This window comes from Tupaia chinensis, unplaced genomic scaffold, assembly GCF_000334495.1.
Source record: "Tupaia chinensis unplaced genomic scaffold, TupChi_1.0 Scaffold000377_2, whole genome shotgun sequence".
Lineage (NCBI taxonomy): Eukaryota > Metazoa > Chordata > Mammalia > Scandentia > Tupaiidae > Tupaia > Tupaia belangeri.
The window spans coordinates 27,322-46,735 of NW_006159876.1; the positions used below are offsets into that span (position 1 = coordinate 27,322).

Consider the following 19,414-nt stretch of genomic DNA (forward strand, 5'->3'; position numbering starts at 1 on the left):
TAATATTGACAATATTTATAGATATAAAATAGAATGTCTTGGGGCTAGCAGGTGACATAGTGATTAAGGCACTGGACTCCCACATGGCCAACTGCAGTCTGAGTCCCAGACCCAGAGGCTTGAAAATTACACTGGATATGTCTGCATGTGTGCCCAAAATCTCAGGAGGAGACATTCCCCTGTGCGAAGATTTCTCATTTTCCCTCTGTGTGTCTCTCTTTCTCTCCAGCAAATGCACATGCCCTATGACAAAAACTTAAAAACAATTTTTTCGAGAAGTTTTTTTTTTTGCTATAGGGCGCATGTGCTCACCAGAAAGACAGAGACAGAGAGACAGAAAGTGAGAAATCACCCCCTGGGGGGATGGCCACACCGCAATCCCTTCTCCTCCATTCTCCTCTCGGGATCTTGGGCATGTACGCACATGTGCCCGGCGTGAGTTTAAGCCACCAGGTCCGGGACTCGAACTGTGGTCGACTACATGGGAGTCCAGCAACGTAGCCATTACGCCATCTGCTGGTCCCCCTAAAAACAATATTTTAAATTAAAAAATAAAATAGAATGTCTTGATAGACTTCTGGTTCTACATGTAGGGAGCTGGAAAGTTGCTCCTAATCCAACTAAATCGCCATCCTAACAACTAAAAAGCTGAACAGACTGAAAAATCAACATCTCTTCTTGGATCCACAAGAAAGATACGGGGCAAACTGCTGCCCTGAGACTGGAGAGTCAAACAAGCAAATTCAAGGATTCAGGACTGATCTGAACAGGGCTGAAGCAGGAGCAGAAGCCCCGGAGAGGCTCAGTGCTAGGGCAGGAAGCTTGACCTGTTGTTCACTGATGATTTGCCAAGGGTCAGCGTGGGCATGTCTGACAGTCAAGAACTCATGGGAGAGCAAGCCCATGACCTGGGGAACCCAGGGAGCTGGAGCAGTAGGCCAACCACGCAGTTGGAGTCCAGACCCTGCTTGAAAAACAAGCCAGGTGCATGTGCATGAGTGCAGGCTCGAAATCTCGACAGCATGGAAAGATGGAGGAGAAGGGACTGCCCCTTGCCCATGCCTCATTGGGGGGTGTTTTCTCTCTCTCCCTCTTTCTGTGTCTGACGAGAGAGAGAGAGAGAGACAGACAGAGAGAGAGAGAGAGACTCAGTCACAAGGGGCCTTTCATAATATTATTATACTTACTTTGATGCGGCCGCCAAGGACACTACCGAGAATGCCGACGAGTCCAACCATGACCCCCAGTTTGAGGCAATAGTTTCTTCTTCCTGAGCAAGAAATTAAAACGTTGGAGGAAGATGAAGAGGAACTTTTTAAAATGCGGGCCAAGCTGTTCCAGTTCGCCTCCGAGAACAGTCTCCCGGAGTGGAAGGAGCACGGCGCTGGCGACCTCAGGCTCCTCAAGCACAAGGAGAAGGGGACCATCCGCCTCCGCGTGCGGAGGGACAGACCCTGAAGATCTGCGCCAAGCACTCCATCACTCCGATGACGGAGCTCAAGCCCAACGCGGGCAGCGACCGCGCCTGGGTCTGGAACACCCGCGCCGACTTCGACGCCGAGCGCCCCAAGCCGAGCTGCTGGCCCTCTGCTTCCTAAACGCCGAGAATGCACAGCAAGAAAGAGATTGAAGAGAGAGAAAAGAAAGGGCCGGGTGGTAATGACAATGCCGGAAAAGTAGCTGAGAAGCTGGAGGCCTTTCCAGTGAACGAGACCAACCAAGGAGCCCGAAGACCAGACCAAGGAGGGGGCCGAGGAGAAGCAATAAATCCCAACTTCCTTTTCCTCTTCTTTTTCTTCTTCTTCTCTTTTCTTGGAGAGGTTTTTGCTATAGGGTGCGTGCGCTCGCCAGACAGACAGAGAGAGACAGAGAGACAGAAAGAGAGAAATCACCCCCCAGGGGGGATGGCCACGCTGCAATCCCTTCTCCTCCATTCTCCTCTCGGGATCTTGGGCACACACGCATAGGCCCAGCGTGAGCTTTTAAGCCACCGGGTCCGGGACGTGAACCGCGGTCGACTACTCCTCTCGGGAATTTGAGCATGCATGTATACATGCCCAGTGTGATTTTCAAGCTACTGGGTTTGAACTCAAACCATCGGAGGCCATGTGGGATCCAGCCGCCTTAACCTCCATGCCATTTGCCAGCCCCTCTGACCAGGAATTTAAACAGCAATGATCATTATGCGGAGAGCTCCAGTGGATAGCGTGGACAGTATGCAGAAACAGTTGTGCAGTATTAGCAGAGAGAAGAAAACCCTAAGAAAGAACCAAAAAGCATTCTAGAGATCAAATACACTGTAACAGACATAAAGAATGCTCTGAAGGGTTTATTAGCAGACCAGATGCAACTGAGGATGGAATCTCTGAACTTGAAGTACCTCAGTAGAAACCTCCAAAACTTAAAAGCAAAGAGAACAAAGACTGAAGAAACTGAAGTAGTCAAGAACTGTGGGACAGCCACGAAAGGTATAACATAGGCGGAATGGGACTATCCGGAGGTGAGAGAGAAAGGAGTAGAAGAAACACTGGAAACAACCAGGATTGAGGATCTCCCCAAGTTCACGTAGCTCAAGTTACAGATTCAAGAAGCTCAGAGACCACCAAACAGGATAAAACAGAAAACACCTATGAGATTCTTTTTAAACTATGAACAATAAATAAATAACCCCTGAAAGAAGCCAGAGGGAAATAGCACAACGCCCACAAAGAAACACAGAGGACAATCACATTCGACTTCTTAGAAACCACGTACTGGACTGAATGTTTAAAGTGTCGAAATTAATGAAATAAATAAAGCGTTGGTGAAAACCCCACTAATCTAGAATTCTGTTCCCTACAAAATTATCCTTCAACTATGGGGCCAGCAGATGGTGTAGTGTTTATGTCGTCACTGGACTCCCACATGACCAAGTTCAAGTCTCAGAACCGGTGGCTTGAAAATTACACCAGGCATGTGTGCTAGCGTGCCCAAGATCTCAGGTTGAGATTGAGAATGGAAGAGAGAGGATTGCAGTGTGGCCATCCCCCCTGAGGGGTGATTTCTCACTTTCCCTCTCACTGTCTCTCTCTCTCTTTGGTGAGCACATGTACCCTATGGCTAAAACCTCTTAGAAAACAATGATCTGGGACCAGCAGATGGCAAAATAGCTACATCATTGGACTCCCATGTAGTCAATTGCAGTTCAAGTCCCAGACCCGGTGGCTTTAAACTCAACGCCAGTTGCGTGTGCTTGCATACCCAAAATCCCAAGAGAATGAAGGAGAAGGGATTGTGGCATGGCCATCCCCCCAGGGGATGGTTTCTTAATTTCTGTGTCTCTGTCTCTCTCTGGCGAGCACACGTGCCCTATATCAAAAATATCTTTTTGGAAAAAAAATTAAAGTAACCAGAAAGTGAAAGAGTACTAAGACCAACAGCAGCAAACATACACAAACTTGTACACACACCATGGCGGAACTATGTCGGAGGACATAAGAGCTACCCGAAAGTGCTCCTACCGGCCAAAGCTGGGACAATTTGAACATGAAAGGATACAAGATTACAACCTAAAGTATAAAATAAAACCCACGAGCCCATATTTACATAAGTAATTGAAGGACTAAATGAAGGAACAGGCACAAATCCATGCAGCAGAATTCCAAGTGACTAGGGTAGATAGATACTCAGCCCTCAAAGAGCTAGAACGTACATCCTCATTCCGTGGGTACAATGGGCAGCTTTCGGGGCACAGGATGCAGAGGAGAGAAAGCGGCCACCCTGCAGGGACGACGCCTCGCAGACAGTACATCAGCCAGGGGCCCCGGTCACCTTCAACCGGGTGAGCCATGTTGACAGTATACGACTCGCTACGATGTGGGGAAAGGGTACCTTTTCTCTGTGGTCTCCCTCTCAAAACCACATAACCCCAATCATGAGCAAAATACAAGATAAATAGCCCAACGGACATTTTACAGATGAGCTGACCCGTGTGCCTCAAAACTGACAAGGTCGTCGGAAACAAAGGAAGTCTGAGGAACTGTCACATCTCAAAGAAGCCTAAGACAATGAACGATATGGAATCCTGGAACAGAAAATGGACATGCAGTGAAAACCAGGGAAATCTGAATAAACTATGCACTTCAGTTCACAGTGCCACAGCAGGAGAGGTTCGTCTATTGTTTGTTTCTTTGTTTGTTTTTGGAGAGGTTTTTGCTATAGGGCATGTGTGCTTGTCAGAAAGACAGAGAGAGACAGAGACAGAAAGCAAGAAATCATCCCCCCCACCCCGGGGAGGGATGGCCACTCCGCAATCCCTTCTCCTCCATTCTCCTCTCGGGATCTTGGGCACGCACGTACACATGCCCGGCGTGAGGTTTAAGCTACCGGGTCCGGGACTTGAACCGCAGTCGACTATGTGGGAATTCAGCAACATAGCCATTATGCTAACTGCGGGTCCCCCCATCTATTGTGACAAATGTAGCAAACTAAAGCACACTGCTAATAAGGGGGGGAACGGAGTGGGGTGTATGGGAATTCTCTGCACTAACCTGGCACCTTTTCTGTAAACCTAAAACTGTTCAACATAAAAAGCTAACTGTAAAAACTGAAAGGAAAAGAAATGAAGACATGCAAAATACAGTCTCCATTCTTTTAGTATTAAGCCCAGTGAAGTTATTTTAATAAATAGAATCACAACAAGCCACATATGAGGAAACAAAATGATAAGATTATTATTAGAAGCAGGCACGTGCATCACATTTAGTCTGTAATGAGAGAGATGAGCTCGTTCTTGCTTACGACCTTACCCGAACCAGAATGAATTCGTGACGCTACTCACAGAAGACACTGAGTATCTGAACTATGTCTTTTTTTTGGTAACAGTCCAGAACTTTTTACATCTGAACATCTTTTACGCCACGAATTCCGAGGGCATAGGTTCCACAGCTCAGGCCCCTTTCCATCGGTCCTCACAGGGTGTGCTTCCCTGGGGGAGCAGGCTGGCGCTTCCATTGAACCCAGGTAGCTCTCTCTGCGGCTGCTGCTGCACTCGTTTCAGGAGGCCACCTCTGCTCTTAGAGTGCTTAATATGCTCAATATGCACATTAATTCTCCAGGCAAGAAGCTTGCCCTTAACTTGCTGTTTTGCAACATCGCCAACAGCATGCTGGGTAACACTGTGGACTCTTCCAGTATTGCCGCGGTAATATTTATGGGACATTCCTTTTTGAACAGTACCCATTCCCTTGATGTCTGCAATATGACCTCTCTTGTGGATCGCCAAAGAAACGACTCCATGTTTTCCAAAAGGCCTAGAGAACATGTATCGGGTGCCTCCGTTGCCCTTTGAGTTGTCATTTTGGTGAATTACTGGAAGATGGTGGTTCTGGTCAAAAGCAAGCCTACATTCTGCTTCAGTAGCACTCCAGGATTCTAGAGAAATATTGATGGCAATGGAAGAAAAAATTTCGGCAAGCTCAAGATATTCATTTTTCAAATTTTTATATAATGTTAATGTTTTTTCCTTCCTCTATTTAGGATTTAGAAAGCTGGAAATGGGCCAGCCAGGGGCAGTGGTTAAAGCCACTGGACCCCACGTGGCTGATGACTTGATTGGGTCCCGGACTCAGGGGCCCAAAAGGAGAAAGGAGAAGGGATTGTGGGATGCTTTCTCACTTTCCCTCTCGGTCTCTCTCTCGGTCTCTCTCTCGTCTCCATTCTTTTAGTATTAAGCCCAGTGAAGTTATTTTAATAAATAGAATCACAACAAGCCACATATGAGGAAACAAAATGATAAGATTATTATTAGAAGCAGGCACGTGCATCACATTTAGTCTGTAATGAGAGAGATGAGCTCGTTCTTGCTTACGACCTTACCCGAACCAGAATGAATTCGTGACGCTACTCACAGAAGACACTGAGTATCTGAACTATGTCTTTTTTTTGGTAACAGTCCAGAACTTTTTACATCTGAACATCTTTTACGCCACGAATTCCGAGGGCATAGGTTCCACAGCTCAGGCCCCTTTCCATCGGTCCTCACAGGGTGTGCTTCCCTGGGGGAGCAGGCTGGCGCTTCCATTGAACCCAGGTAGCTCTCTCTGCGGCTGCTGCTGCACTCGTTTCAGGAGGCCACCTCTGCTCTTAGAGTGCTTAATATGCTCAATATGCACATTAATTCTCCAGGCAAGAAGCTTGCCCTTAACTTGCTGTTTTGCAACATCGCCAACAGCATGCTGGGTAACACTGTGGACTCTTCCAGTATTGCCGCGGTAATATTTATGGGACATTCCTTTTTGAACAGTACCCATTCCCTTGATGTCTGCAATATGACCTCTCTTGTGGATCGCCAAAGAAACGACTCCATGTTTTCCAAAAGGCCTAGAGAACATGTATCGGGTGCCTCCGTTGCCCTTTGAGTTGTCATTTTGGTGAATTACTGGAAGATGGTGGTTCTGGTCAAAAGCAAGCCTACATTCTGCTTCAGTAGCACTCCAGGATTCTAGAGAAATATTGATGGCAATGGAAGAAAAAATTTCGGCAAGCTCAAGATATTCATTTTTCAAATTTTTATATAATGTTAATGTTTTTTCCTTCCTCTATTTAGGATTTAGAAAGCTGGAAATGGGCCAGCCAGGGGCAGTGGTTAAAGCCACTGGACCCCACGTGGCTGATGACTTGATTGGGTCCCGGACTCAGGGGCCCAAAAGGAGAAAGGAGAAGGGATTGTGGGATGCTTTCTCACTTTCCCTCTCGGTCTCTCTCTCGGTCTCTCTCTCGGTCTCTCTCTCTCTCTCTCTGTATCTCTCCCAGGAGACCCCACGTACCCTATTGCAATTTTTTTTAAATAAGCAAATAAATAACATCATAAATAAATAACTTTCCCGAGCCCATCGGAGGGCTGAATTTGCAATACAACCAAGTAAGGTGAGTCCCAGCCAAGGACAGCGGCCCGGGAGACACGGACACACAGCAGCAGAGCAGAGAGGGAGCTGGCGAGCAAGCCGCATCAGCTAAGACGTTAGCAGATGGGGAAAGGCGGAGAGTGGCAGAGTGGCAGAGTGGCGTGGGCAGAGGGAGCGCTGGCAGCTCACCAGCTCTTTCCACAGGCTTCCACCCAGGTCTCCAGGGAAGCCTGGCAGGGTTAGGGCGGGAGGCCAGAGCGCCCCCTGGTGGCGCAGATCTGCCACTTCCTGCCTCGTCCCTCTGGGAAGCAAAGCCTTTACGTGCTGGGTGAGAGGCTGCAGGGCTTGTGGTCCTGGGTGCACGGGGCCTGGCCTGGTGTAACTGGAGGAGGAACACCAAACCCTCTGGTCTTAGGGAAGTGGCCTTGGGTTCAGGTGCCTCATTGACACCAACAGAGAGGTCAGCTGCCTCTGGAGAGGGAATACCCTCCCTCCTAAGGCGAGTTTGAGTAGAAAGCAATGTGTCTGCTGTGGGCAGGGAGGGCAGGAATGGCATGCCGAGAAAGCAGGCCCCTACCCACCAGGACCTGGGTTCCTGAGACCCAGGCTCCAGGACAGAGGAGAGCCACCCCTGCACACCTGTCGCCCTCACTTTTCATTCCTGTACCTACCTCCTCACTCAGGGACCATGGTCTACAATCACACCAAATCATAACCCCCTACGTTTATATACTGAAATGTGTCCGTAAGTCTTTTTGTGGGACCAGAGATGGCGTAATGGCTATGTCGCTGGATTCCCATGTAGTCAACCACGGTTCAAGTCCTGGACCCAGTGGCTTGAAATTCATGCCCGGTAAGTGTGCATGTGTGTCCAGAATCCTGAGAGGAGATTGGAGAGGAGAATGGAGGAGAGACTGTGGTGTCATCCCCCCAGGGGATGAATTTTTTGCTTTCTGTCTCTCTGTCTCTCTCTGTGTCTCCAGCGAGCGCATTCTATAGCAAAAAAAAAAAAGAAAATGTTTTTGGAAAAACCATAAGCAATGCACATGTTGACCCCTCCCCTTAACTTCTTCTTTTTTTTTTCTTTTTTTAGAGAGATTTTTGCTATAGAGCACATGCACTTGCCAGAGAGACAGAGAGACACAGAAGGCGAGAAATCACTCCCTGGGGGATGGCCATGCTGCAGTCCTTTTTCCTCCAGTCTCCTCTCAGATACTGGGCATGCACACACACATGCACGGTGTGAGCTTCAAGCCGCCAGGACTGAGACCTGAACTGCAGTAGACTACGTGGCAGTCCAGCAACATAACCATTACGCCATCTGCTGATCCTGGCCCCCTTAACTTTTTTGTGTGTGTGTCAGATAAATTTTTGTTATAGGGCACATGCACTTGCCAAAGAGACAGAGACAGAAAGTGAGAAATCACCCCCTGGGGGGAATGCCCATGCCACAGTCCCTTCTCCATTCTCCATTTATTCATTTATTTATTTAAATTTGACCAGAGAGAGACAGAGAGAAAGAGGGAAAGTGAGAAAGCAAGCTACCAGGTTTGGGACTCAAACCATGGTTGACTATGTGAGAGTTCAGCAATGTAATCATTATGCCATCTGTTGGTCCCCCTGCTCCCCTTAACTTCTGTGCACACAGCAGCCTGCCCTGTCTCCCACTGGTGAGAAATGGTACTGTTCTGGTTAACGTAGTATTCAGGTTGGGGGAGAATTACAACCTACACCACAAATAGGAGAGGCCCTCAGACAGTTGTGGAGGGGCTAGCCCAGAACCTGGTGGTTAGAGAAGCCACTCCCACACGGCCGACTGCAATTCAAATCCTGACCCCAGTGGCTTAAAAGACACTCCAGGCACATGTGCATGCATGCCTCAAATCCCGACAGGATTGAGAAGTGGAGACAGGACTGTGTCGTGCTATTGGGGGTACCTCTCTCTCTCTCTCTCTCTCTCTCTCTCTCTCTCTGGAGATCACACATGCCCTCAAGCAACTAAAATAGAAAAATTTGTGAAAAAATTGAAATTCAATACAACTTTAATTTTCCGTGTACTTCTGAAGACCCCATGCATGGACTGTCATCAAACTAGTAGACAAAAAAAAACCAACAACAACAACAAAAAAAAAAAACCAACTCTAATTCTTAAAGAACCTCTAATTCTAAAGAATTAGAGCAGTCTTTTTTCTTTTTCTTTTTCTTTTTTTTTTTTTTTTTTTTGGAGAGGTTTTTTGTTGTTGTTCTTGTTTTTAGTTTTGTTTTGTTTTTGTTTTTTTGCTATAGGGCACATGTGCTCACCAGAAAGACAGAGAGAGACAGAGAGACAAAAAGAGAAAGAAGTCCCCCCCCAGGGGGGATGGCCACTCAGCAATCCCTTCTCCTCTATTCTCCTCTCGGGATCTTGGCACGCACGAACACGCACCTGGCATGAGTTTAAGCCACTGGGTCCGGGACTCGAACCATGGTTGACTACAGGGGAGTCCAGCAACATAGCCATCATGCTAACTGCTGGTCCCCCAGTCTTTAAGAGTGTCGTAGTTGCACCTCTCCATCTAGTAAAGGGAAAAGTGGGGCCCGGGGGTGAAGTGAAGCCAAGGTCACCCGGCGGTCCCTGGCAGAACCAGCTTGGCTGTGGACACCCGCGTCCTGACTTTCCTTGTGTTGGTCCACACTGCACTCATCGAATTCCCTGGGAGTGAAATGTTTGGAATGTAGCTCAGGACATGGACACAGCACGTGATACACACATCTGCAGAGTTGGTGGCACATGTGTTCAGGCAGCTGGCCCCTGAACGCTCGTCACTCGACACACACAGGTTGGGTGGCATCCTAGCCCACCCTGTGGTGCAGAGGGCAAAGCGACAGGTGATCCCATGCCCCTCTGTCACCGCAGAAGCTGCTGGGTTGAGGAAGTGACCTTGTCAGAAAGAGCGCCCTCCACAGAGCCGACAGCCCTGCACATCCACTGTCCTTCGAAGCCGTGCAGAGAAGGAAATGGGTCTCCAGGGCCACCTCCCCACGTGATTCCATGTGGCTGCAGAGAGCCACAGGCCCGCGTGTTCTCGTTGCCGTGACTAGTACTGGGGTGGTCTGAGTGGTCTAGCGTGACGGCGTTATTCACATGGATGTTTACTACACAGAGAATGTTGGCCACTAGTGTTCCCATTGGCCATTTGCTGGTTCTTTTTTTGTTTTTGTTTTTGTTTTGTTTTTTGAGAGGTTTTTGCTATAGGGAACGTGCGCTCGCCAGAGAGAGACAGAGAGACAGAAAGCAAGAAATCACCCCCCGGGGGGATGGCCACACCACAATCCCTTCTCCTCCATTCTCCTCTCGGGATCTTGGGCAAGCACGCACACGTGCCCAACGTGAGTATTAAGCCACAGAGTCCGGGACTCGAACTGCGGTCGACTCCGTGGGAGTCCAGCGACATAGCCATTACGCTAACTGCTGGTCCCAGCCATTTTCTGGTTTTAAGGAAGCTTTTTGGAAAGTATCCCAATTTCAGTCTGGTGGGAGGAGTGATAATAAGAAAGCCCGAGATCGTATAGGTTTGCTTTATTCACGTTCGCCTTCTTTTCTGTTTCGTTTCCATCTTTTGTTTGTAAGTCGTGACTTAAGTATCAGAGATAGAAACTGAGTTAAACAGTCCTGACTCTGACGCCAGTGCTTTCCACAAACACACGATAGGCTTTTGCCACCTGTTCTTGCTCCTTTTCAAGTATAATTCAAGGTCTGAAAGACTTGGGTCTAAAAGTTTAACTGAATTGGGAGAAAAGAATGGCATTGTTTAAAGGCAAAATGTCTTTCATATGCAAAATTTTATTTTGCACAAAAGTGGCCAAGGTTCTTCCGAATGTTTCATTTTTTTTCTTTTTTTCCCCCTAAGTATAAATTAATGCCCGAGAGACTTTCTGGACAACTGTTCCATAAACCATGAGTCCCCCCAAAGGTGATTCATTGAATACATAGGAAAGTGTCATCTATAGTAGAAAGGAAAGGCGAGGCATAACAAGTGAAATTAAAATGGTGTCGTTTTATTATTTTATGTCTTTATTTATTTATTTATTTACCAGGGGTGCCTGCACTCACTAGAGAGGGACAGAAAGAGGGAAAGTGAGAAATCACCACCCAGGGGAGATAGCCACACTGCAATCTCTTCTCCGTTCTCCTGGGATTTGAGGCATGCACACACATGCGCCCAACATGATTTTCAAGCTGCTGGGTCCGGGACTTGAACTGCAGTCAGCCATGTGGGAATCTAGTACCCTAACCACCATATCATCTACTGACCCTTTATTATTATTTTGTCATTTTTTTACTTATTTGTGACAGAGTGCTCACATGCACATGTGCAAGTGACAGAGTGAGAGAGGAGCACCCACTGCAAGATCTGGTCACACTGCACCCCCCTCCTCTCGTCCTCCCTCATGTCTGATCTCGGACACTCGTGTGTGTGCCTGGCGTGTTTCAGGCAGACCAGGATGGGCATTCGAACTGTGGTCACCTGGTGGGATCTGGCTTTCTTTGAGCAGCACGTTGCATCAGCCCACAGATGTGGCCCAAAAATGATTTATGTGAGCCCATGTAGGACGACTCTCCAAGGTGACAGATTCTGGATGCCTAAAACGGCACACTGAAAATGGCTGCCAGGATTCTAGGTTTGTAACCGAAGAAGGGCAAGAGAACGGGAAGTTGGAAGTGCTTGGTAGGAACTCACATTGGTCCATTTTACACAATGCAGGCAAGTTGACTGGCTGCACGATTACTCTTTGTATCATGGGCTGGAGAATGCGGCAAAGGCTGGTCGGTTTGTTTACTGCAAACTAAATATGCCTTAAAACCGTCACCCCCGGACAGGTGGGTAGGCAAAACCAGAGTCCCAGACTCATATCTGACTTGGGCCATTGCATTTTAAGTGGACTTTGGGACCCAGCCTTGGCAGTGAACTGAACTACAGTGCGGGAAGCCACATGGCAGACCACGGGTTTGGATCCCCAGTGAACCAAAAACCCAATAGCTGAAGTATGCATGTCCAACATCCTGACGAGCCGGAGAGCTCTGGGAAGAGGGTCGTGGCATAAGACCCTGTCCCAAGCGTTTCTCTCTCTTTCTTTCTCCCATGAATTAAAAATATATATATATGGACCTTGCATTCCAGACTGCTCTAAACTGCTTTTGTTTCTCAGGAGCTAGATCAGAAAAGGGGAGGGGCCAGTAGGTGGCGTGGTGGTTAAGGGCGCTGGACTCTCAAACGGCCGACTGTGGTTCAAGCCCCAGATCTGGTGGCTTGCTTTCTCACTTTCCCTCCTTCACACGTGCTTGCTCTGACCCTCTCTGGTCAAATTTGGAAAATTAATTAATTTAATAAAAAAAAAAAAAGAGGGGATTAGTATCGTAGGAGGTGATATCCACATGGGAAAACCCCAAGGGTTAGCTGCAGGAGCGGGGAGAAGCCCACGCAGACGTTCTGTACTGATAGTGCGCATCCGGGATGCGATCGCACCCTGGCCTGGCACTTACTTAGATCCTAGACGTTGTCGCAGAGTGCCCACTTTGCTGCTGATGACAGTAGAAGTGGCACTGTCTCACGTGTCCAGTCAAGCAGAGTTGTTCCAAGTCTATTTCTTCCCACCTTTTTGTGATAAATTATGCCAGGATCATGAAGCACATGACACTACTCTGCTTTCAAGGACACCATTGTTTTTTTTTTTGGTTTTTTTTTTTTTTTAGTTTTACTGTAGGGTGCATGCTCTTACCAGAAAGAGACAGAAGAGAGAGAAAGTGAGAAATCACCCGAGGGAGGATGGCCATGCCGCTCCCCCTTCTCCTCCATTCTCCTCCTGGGATTTTGGGCACTTGCATGCACATGCACCCGGCATGATTTTTAAGCCACCAGGTCCAGGACTTGAACCATAGAGTCGGCCATGTGGGATCCAGCACCTTAGCCTTTGCGCTATCTTCTGGCCCCTCAGGGACAGACTTTTATGTTTGTACCTTATGAATAAATATTACAAAGCATAGTAAACTAGGGTGCGTGTTTAACTTTAGCTTTAACTTAACACATTCTGGTGTAGCCAGCAGTGGGCCCCAGCGAATAGTTTGTGAACATTTTCTACCACACTTTGGGAACGTTGACTAACTGAGCCTCAGTAATTTGGCGTGTTCGTGTACTGATTTGTAGAAGAATGAACTCATGGTGGCAGGTGTGAAAAAGTGGAATGTTTAAGAGGTAGAAAGAGTTCACTTGACAACCCAACTCCGCCATCTTCACCCCAGACTGTTTTCTACCCAGCCCTTGCGCCCGAGGCCTCCTGTCCTCTTTCCTGGTTCTGACATGCAGGGATGACTGTGTAGGGCTCAGATAAACCAGATAAACTTGACACATACTCTCTTGGGAATCATTTAATATATTAAATCCAGTGATGCGTCTAGAGGCAGACAACGTTTTCACCAAGTTTTAAACGTGTGTGTAGTTCCTGTCGGATTTCACAGCTTCCCTGGAATCTCTGGCATTGCCTTGGGTGGTTGGTCTTCTTCCCCTCCTCACATGACAAAATCCATCTTCTCTTTATTCCTTCTTGGTTCCTTAATCCAATGTACATGTTGACTGTTATTTATTTTCTGATTGCAAATTGATATTTTTTCTTAATTTTCAACTCCCCTTTAGGAATACGCTTTAAACTTAGAGTCAGTCAGAATTTCACGTACAGTAATTGGGGACATTGACTTTCCAATTTTTAGAAGAGTGCACGCAGACAGAAATCAAGATTTATTGCTAGTAGTGAAAATCCAGTGATATGAGTTTATAAAATATAAATAGCCAAAATATTCACTAATACAAAATGTAAATGATGATCCCTTCTTTGTTATTCAGTAGCATAAGGAAAGACCAAGTTCCCATTTTACCTCAGAGAAAACAAAAGAAAGCAAAATATATCAAGATCAAAGTAATGCAGGTTTTGGTAGAATTTTGGTCTTTCTAGATCAGCAATGAAAAAGGAACATTGGGTCTTGGTGATATTAAAACTTCATTTCCCAAGTCACATGAAAATGGGAATTTTTCAATATAGAACCCAAGTCAATGGTTTTCCATGTGGATAAAAAGTAAGTTAGATCTTTCTTCATCGTATGTCAAAAGCATGCATGTTGAGCAAAAGCTAAATATGTAAACATTGGGACTGGCAGGTGGTGTGGTAGTTAAGGTACTGGACTCCCACATGGCTGATGGCAGTTCGAGTCCTGGACCTGGAGATTTGCTTTCTCACTTTCCCTTTTTCTCTCTATCTGATAAAATTCAAAAAAATAAAACATAACAAATATAATAAGTAAGTCTTTAAAAAGTATGTAACCATCAAATCACGTATCACTCCTTGGCCTTTAGGCTACGGTCAAGTGTAAAGTTGAGTTATATACAGAAGCAAATGGAGGTGCATATGTGTCAGACCCTCTTCACTAAGCAGAATCGCTCTATAAACAGGGAAGAATTTTCTATGTTTAACACCAATGTTAGAATCTCAAAAGAAAGTAGTAGTAGAATAGTTAACCCCAGTAAAATGTTTAAACACTATATAAAGCAATAAGCAAAATTATAAGACAAACAGAAGCTAGAAAAAATGCAACAAATATGATAAATGGTAAATATCCTCACTAAATCAAGACAGCATGAGTTCCAACAAGAAAATCATCAAGATCCAAACAGACCAATGGGCAAAAATGCATAAGTAATTCTTTATTTTTTTATCTATGTCTTTCACAAGAGAGAGACAGAGAAAGAGGGAGAGAGCAAGAAGAGAGACAAGCACTTTCAATAGGCTCTCTTGCCAGCATCTTCCCAGCCCTCTGGCCGGCCAGGATCAGAAGCCCCAGTCCTTTGGATCCAGCATCACTAGAGCTCTGAGCTGGCCCTGAGTAGACAAATCTTTTCTTTTTAAAATTTCTTCCACAAGAAACCAGCAGATAGCATGGTGATTACATCACTAGACTCTCAAGCAGTCGACCGCAGTTCACGTCCTGGACCCTGGTGGCTTAAAACTCACTCATGTGTGTGCGTGCCCAAAATTTCAAGAGGAGAACAGAGGAGAAGGGATTGTGGCATGGCTGTCGCCCCTAGGGGGAGATTTCTCGCTTTCTGTCTCTCTGTCTCTCCAGTGAGCACATGTGCCATATAGCAACAAAAAACTCTCTAAAAAATAATTTCTTACACAAGTGAGAGAGACAGAGAGACAACACCCCAAATGGAGTCTTAGAGGCATGCTCCACCTCTGCCAATCCTGGATCACAGGCATGCACGTGCTAGCATCCTCAGGGAGGTCTCTGGATGTGAACCCAGAGCCTCCCCATGTGGGTCAGCCTCACAGAGCACTGCGTTTCACCTCAGCACCACAGTCCAGGCCCTGAATAGACAGTTCTTTAAACCGAAAAGAGGGCCTCAGCGATGCAGGCAGCAACATGCTGACCTGCAGTACTGAAAACCACATGGCCAACCACAGGTTCAGATCCTGTGCCGGCCTGAAACATGCAGGGCTCACAGGGGCGCCAAGATCCTGACGAGCTGGAAGGCTGGGAGGCGGCCACGGTGTGGCAAGACCTTGTTGAAGGTGCTATTCCTGCACACGCACACACGCACATGCACATGCACACATGCACACATGCACACACACATGCACACATGCACACACACATGGACACATGCACACATGCACACGCTCCCATAGAACAAATGGTAGAGAATAGCTCATCAGGCTAGCCATTGTCATAGTGGTTAAGGCAACTGGATCCCACATGGCCAACAACGTGGTTGGAGTCCTGGACCCGGCAACTTGAAAAACATGGTGGGCACGTGTGCATGCATGCACAAAATCCTGAGAGGGGAATGGAGAAGGGACTGTGGTGTGGTCACCCCCCGGGGGTGGTGCTCTTTTACTCCCACCTCTCCCTGTGTCTCTCTCTGCTGAGCACACATGTCCTATAGTAAAACTAAAAGGAGAGAAAGAAGAAAGAAAGAAAAAGAAAAGGAAGAAAGAAAGGAAGGATGGAAGAGAAAGAAGGAAGAAAGAAAGAGAAGAAAGAAAAAAAAAGGAAGGAAGGAGGACGGAAAGAAAGAAAGAAGAAAATAAACAGCTAATCAACAGGAAACAAATACTTTTAGCCTCAATTATATGCAAACTAATGTAATAACAAATACCATTTTGCAAAATTCAAATAATGTACAGTACTTAAAATTGATTAGAATAAGCACCTCTGGTCAAGGTGCAGGAAGCTGAATTTGTGTTCACTATCGTGAGTCCATAAATGTTTAACTTCCTGGAACCAGTTCAGTCACATCTGAAAAGTGGCCATGTCTTTTGCTTTCTCCTTTTTTTTCTTTTTTTGGAGAGGTTTTTGCTATAGGGAACGTGCGCTCGCCAGACAGACAGAGAGAGACAGAGAGACAGAAAGCAAGAAATCACCCACCCCCCAAGGAGGATGGCCACGCCGCAATCCCTTCTCCTCCATTCTCCTCTCGGGATCTTGGGCACGCACGCACACATGCCCGGCGTGAGTTTAAGCCACCAGGTCCGGGACTCAAACCGCGGTCGACTACGTGGGAGTCCAGCGACATAGCCATTACACTAACTGCTGGTCCCAGTGGCCATATCTTTTGACATATGGGTACCACTCAGCTGCTGTGTGCTTTTAATGTTATTTAACATAGTGGAACTATGGGTCGATTAGATTCAATATTTTCTTTTTGGTGGGGGGGCAAGGATACTGCGAATGAGGTCACATTTACTTCATTCTGGATCACGTCGGGAGTCACGCACACCTGATCTCCCATCCTCAGTAACGCTAAGGAACAGGGCAGATCATGTGGTCATTACGAGGCAGCTCCATCTCATTCTGATATATGTTTGTAGTTTATTTGTGAAATATTGTTGGTGGTGTTTATCTAATATGTTTATAAAAATATTTAAATGTTGGGGCCAGCAGGTGGCATGGTGGTTAAGGCACTGGACTCCCACATGGCTGACCAGTTCAAGTCCTGGACCAGGTGGCTTGAAATTCACAGTAGATGTGTGCATGTGCACGTCCAGGATCCCAAGAGGAGGATGTAGAAGGGACTGCAGTGTGTGGCCTCCCCCAGGAGGTGATCTCTCACTTTCCCTCTCTCTGTCTCTGTCTCTCTCTCTCTCTCTCTGGTGAACTCACGCACCCTTTGGCAAACGTAAAAAAAATTCAATGTCAATCCTGTAGCTAGTTATATATACTTTTTAAATACTTCCAGTTACGAGGGGGGTTGATTCCCATTTGGTACAATCGGAATGCCACCCTGAAAGCCTTCTTTCCACTTTCTATCCACATGGAGACGTCATCATGAAAATGGCTGAAACGAGGACCCTCTGAAAACAGAACGATATGCACTAGAGTGTGAACTGGTTATTAGTCCCAGAATTTTCCAGTGCTGAATCCCACTACTTGGTCCAAGGACTCTGTCCGTGTTTTCAGCGTGTCCTAATTTGCTCTCTGAAGTGGGAGTTTTGGTTTCTAGGTCACCCTCTCTGATCTCGTACTATGCGATATAAGTTGCTTGCCTCTGCTTAGACGAGCCAAGTCCATACATGAGCTGGTAAGGTTTAGCGGGTCCCTCTTCTGGAACAGGGATCCTGTCCTATAGCACACTATCAGCTGCATCGTCTTAGAGGTTTTTTTTTTTATTTTTTTAGGGCATTATTTCACTTTATTATTATTATTTTAATATTTCCGGAGAGAGACACACACAGAGAGAAAGAGAGAGAGAGAAAGTGAGAAAGCAAGCCTCCAGGTCCGAGCCTCGAACCACAGCTGGTCATGTGGGAGTCCAGTGCCCTTAACCACCACGCCACCTGCCGGCCCCCTCTTAGATGTTATTTTAAAAGTGAAGATATATATTTACCATCCAATGAATAACGTGCGAGTCTAACTTTAGAGCTACCATGCTACCCAGCTTCCACACACCATATGGAATGATGACATTTGTGAGGGCCAACAAAAGCTTGCCCTTAGGGCCAGCAAGGGATGGAATGGTTAAGGCGCTGGACTCCCATGTGGTCAGCTGCGGTTCGAGTCCCAAATCTGGTGGCTCGAACCTCACGCTGGGCACACATACATGCATGCACAAAATCCTCAGAGGAGATCGGAGGAGAAGGATTGTGGCATGGCCATCTCCCCTGAAGGGAGAGGTGAAAAAATAAAATAAAAAGCTTGTCCTCTGGCTGGCTGGCATATGATGGGTGAAACTGGGTGAGGGTCAAATTATTTTGTGGCACAAGACAGCTAAAACGTAGTCAGGAATGCTAGGTTTCCCGATACTAACCGACTTCGGAATTTTGATGCTGTAACCCCGTCTTCAGAGTCCACACCCCAGTTCCCTCCTTGGTTCTGCCTGTGCCCTGCAGATAACATACGCTGGGGAGCAGGAAGTCCCGTAGGCCTCTGCATCAGCGTCTCACGGGCCTCTTCCTCAGTCTTATCCTTCTCTGCGGGTGTATTTAAAACACCCTGAGACTATGCGCACAGTGGAACTTAAATTTCTTCCTCACCTGAATACAATTAGCCAGAACACAGTACTGTGTATTTGGAAAGAAAATAAAATTTCCATTTGGAGTCATTAGAATCTCATGATTTTTTTTTTAAGTCTTACTAAATAAGACTTAGATCCCAGCTGAAGTTTTTATGAAATTTGATAAGCTGATTCAAAAATTCAACTGGAAAATAAAATATACTAGAATATCCAGAATACTTTTTTGATATAGGTCACATGTACTCACCAGTGACAGAGACAGAGAGAGAGAGAGGGAAAGTGAGAAAGCACCCCCCCACACACACGGAGATGGCCCCCCCTACCACAATCCCTTCTCCTCCATTCTCTTCTTGTGATTTTGGACACACTCACACATGTGCCTAGTGCGTTTTTTAATCCACTGGGTCTGGGACTTGAACTGCACAGTGGGCCATGTGGGATCGAGCCACCTTTATCACCATGCCACCTGCTGGCCTATGTCTACAAACTTTTTAAAAAGAGTAATACGGAAAGACATCACATTCTACAGAGCGAAATAAACTATAAAGATATCAAAATTGGGGCCAGCAGGTGACGTGGTGGTTAAAGCTCTGGACTCCTACATGGCCAACTGCAATTCAAGTCCCGGACCTACAACTTGAAAAATCACACTGGACACACGTGTGTGCCTGCCCAAAATCCTGAGAGGAGACTGGAGGAGAAAGGATAGTGGCATGGCCATTCCCCTGGGGGGGGGTAGTTGTCACTTTCTTTCTGTCTCTCCAACAAGTGCACACACCCTATGCCAAAAATAATAATAAAAATAAAGTTTAAAATGGTAAATTTTCTGTTATCTATATTTTACGTTGAAAATTTGTTTTTTGGTGTTTTTTTTTGGAGAGATTTTCGCTATAGGGCGTGTGCGCTCGCCAGACAGACAGAGAGAGACATAGAGACAGAAAGCGAGAAATCACCCCCCAGGGGGGATGGTCACGCCGCAATCCCTTC

General features: G+C 46.6%; 2 pseudogenes; both read left to right on the top strand.

Moving 5' to 3' along the window:
• Nucleotides 1-1,205: 1,205 nt before the first annotated feature.
• Nucleotides 1,206-1,795, top strand: LOC102482529 (ran-specific GTPase-activating protein pseudogene; annotated as a pseudogene).
• Nucleotides 1,796-2,484: 689 nt separating this feature from the next.
• LOC114004469 (nucleoside diphosphate kinase B pseudogene) overlaps nucleotides 2,485-19,414 on the top strand; it is a 72,510-nt pseudogene continuing 55,580 nt past the window's right edge.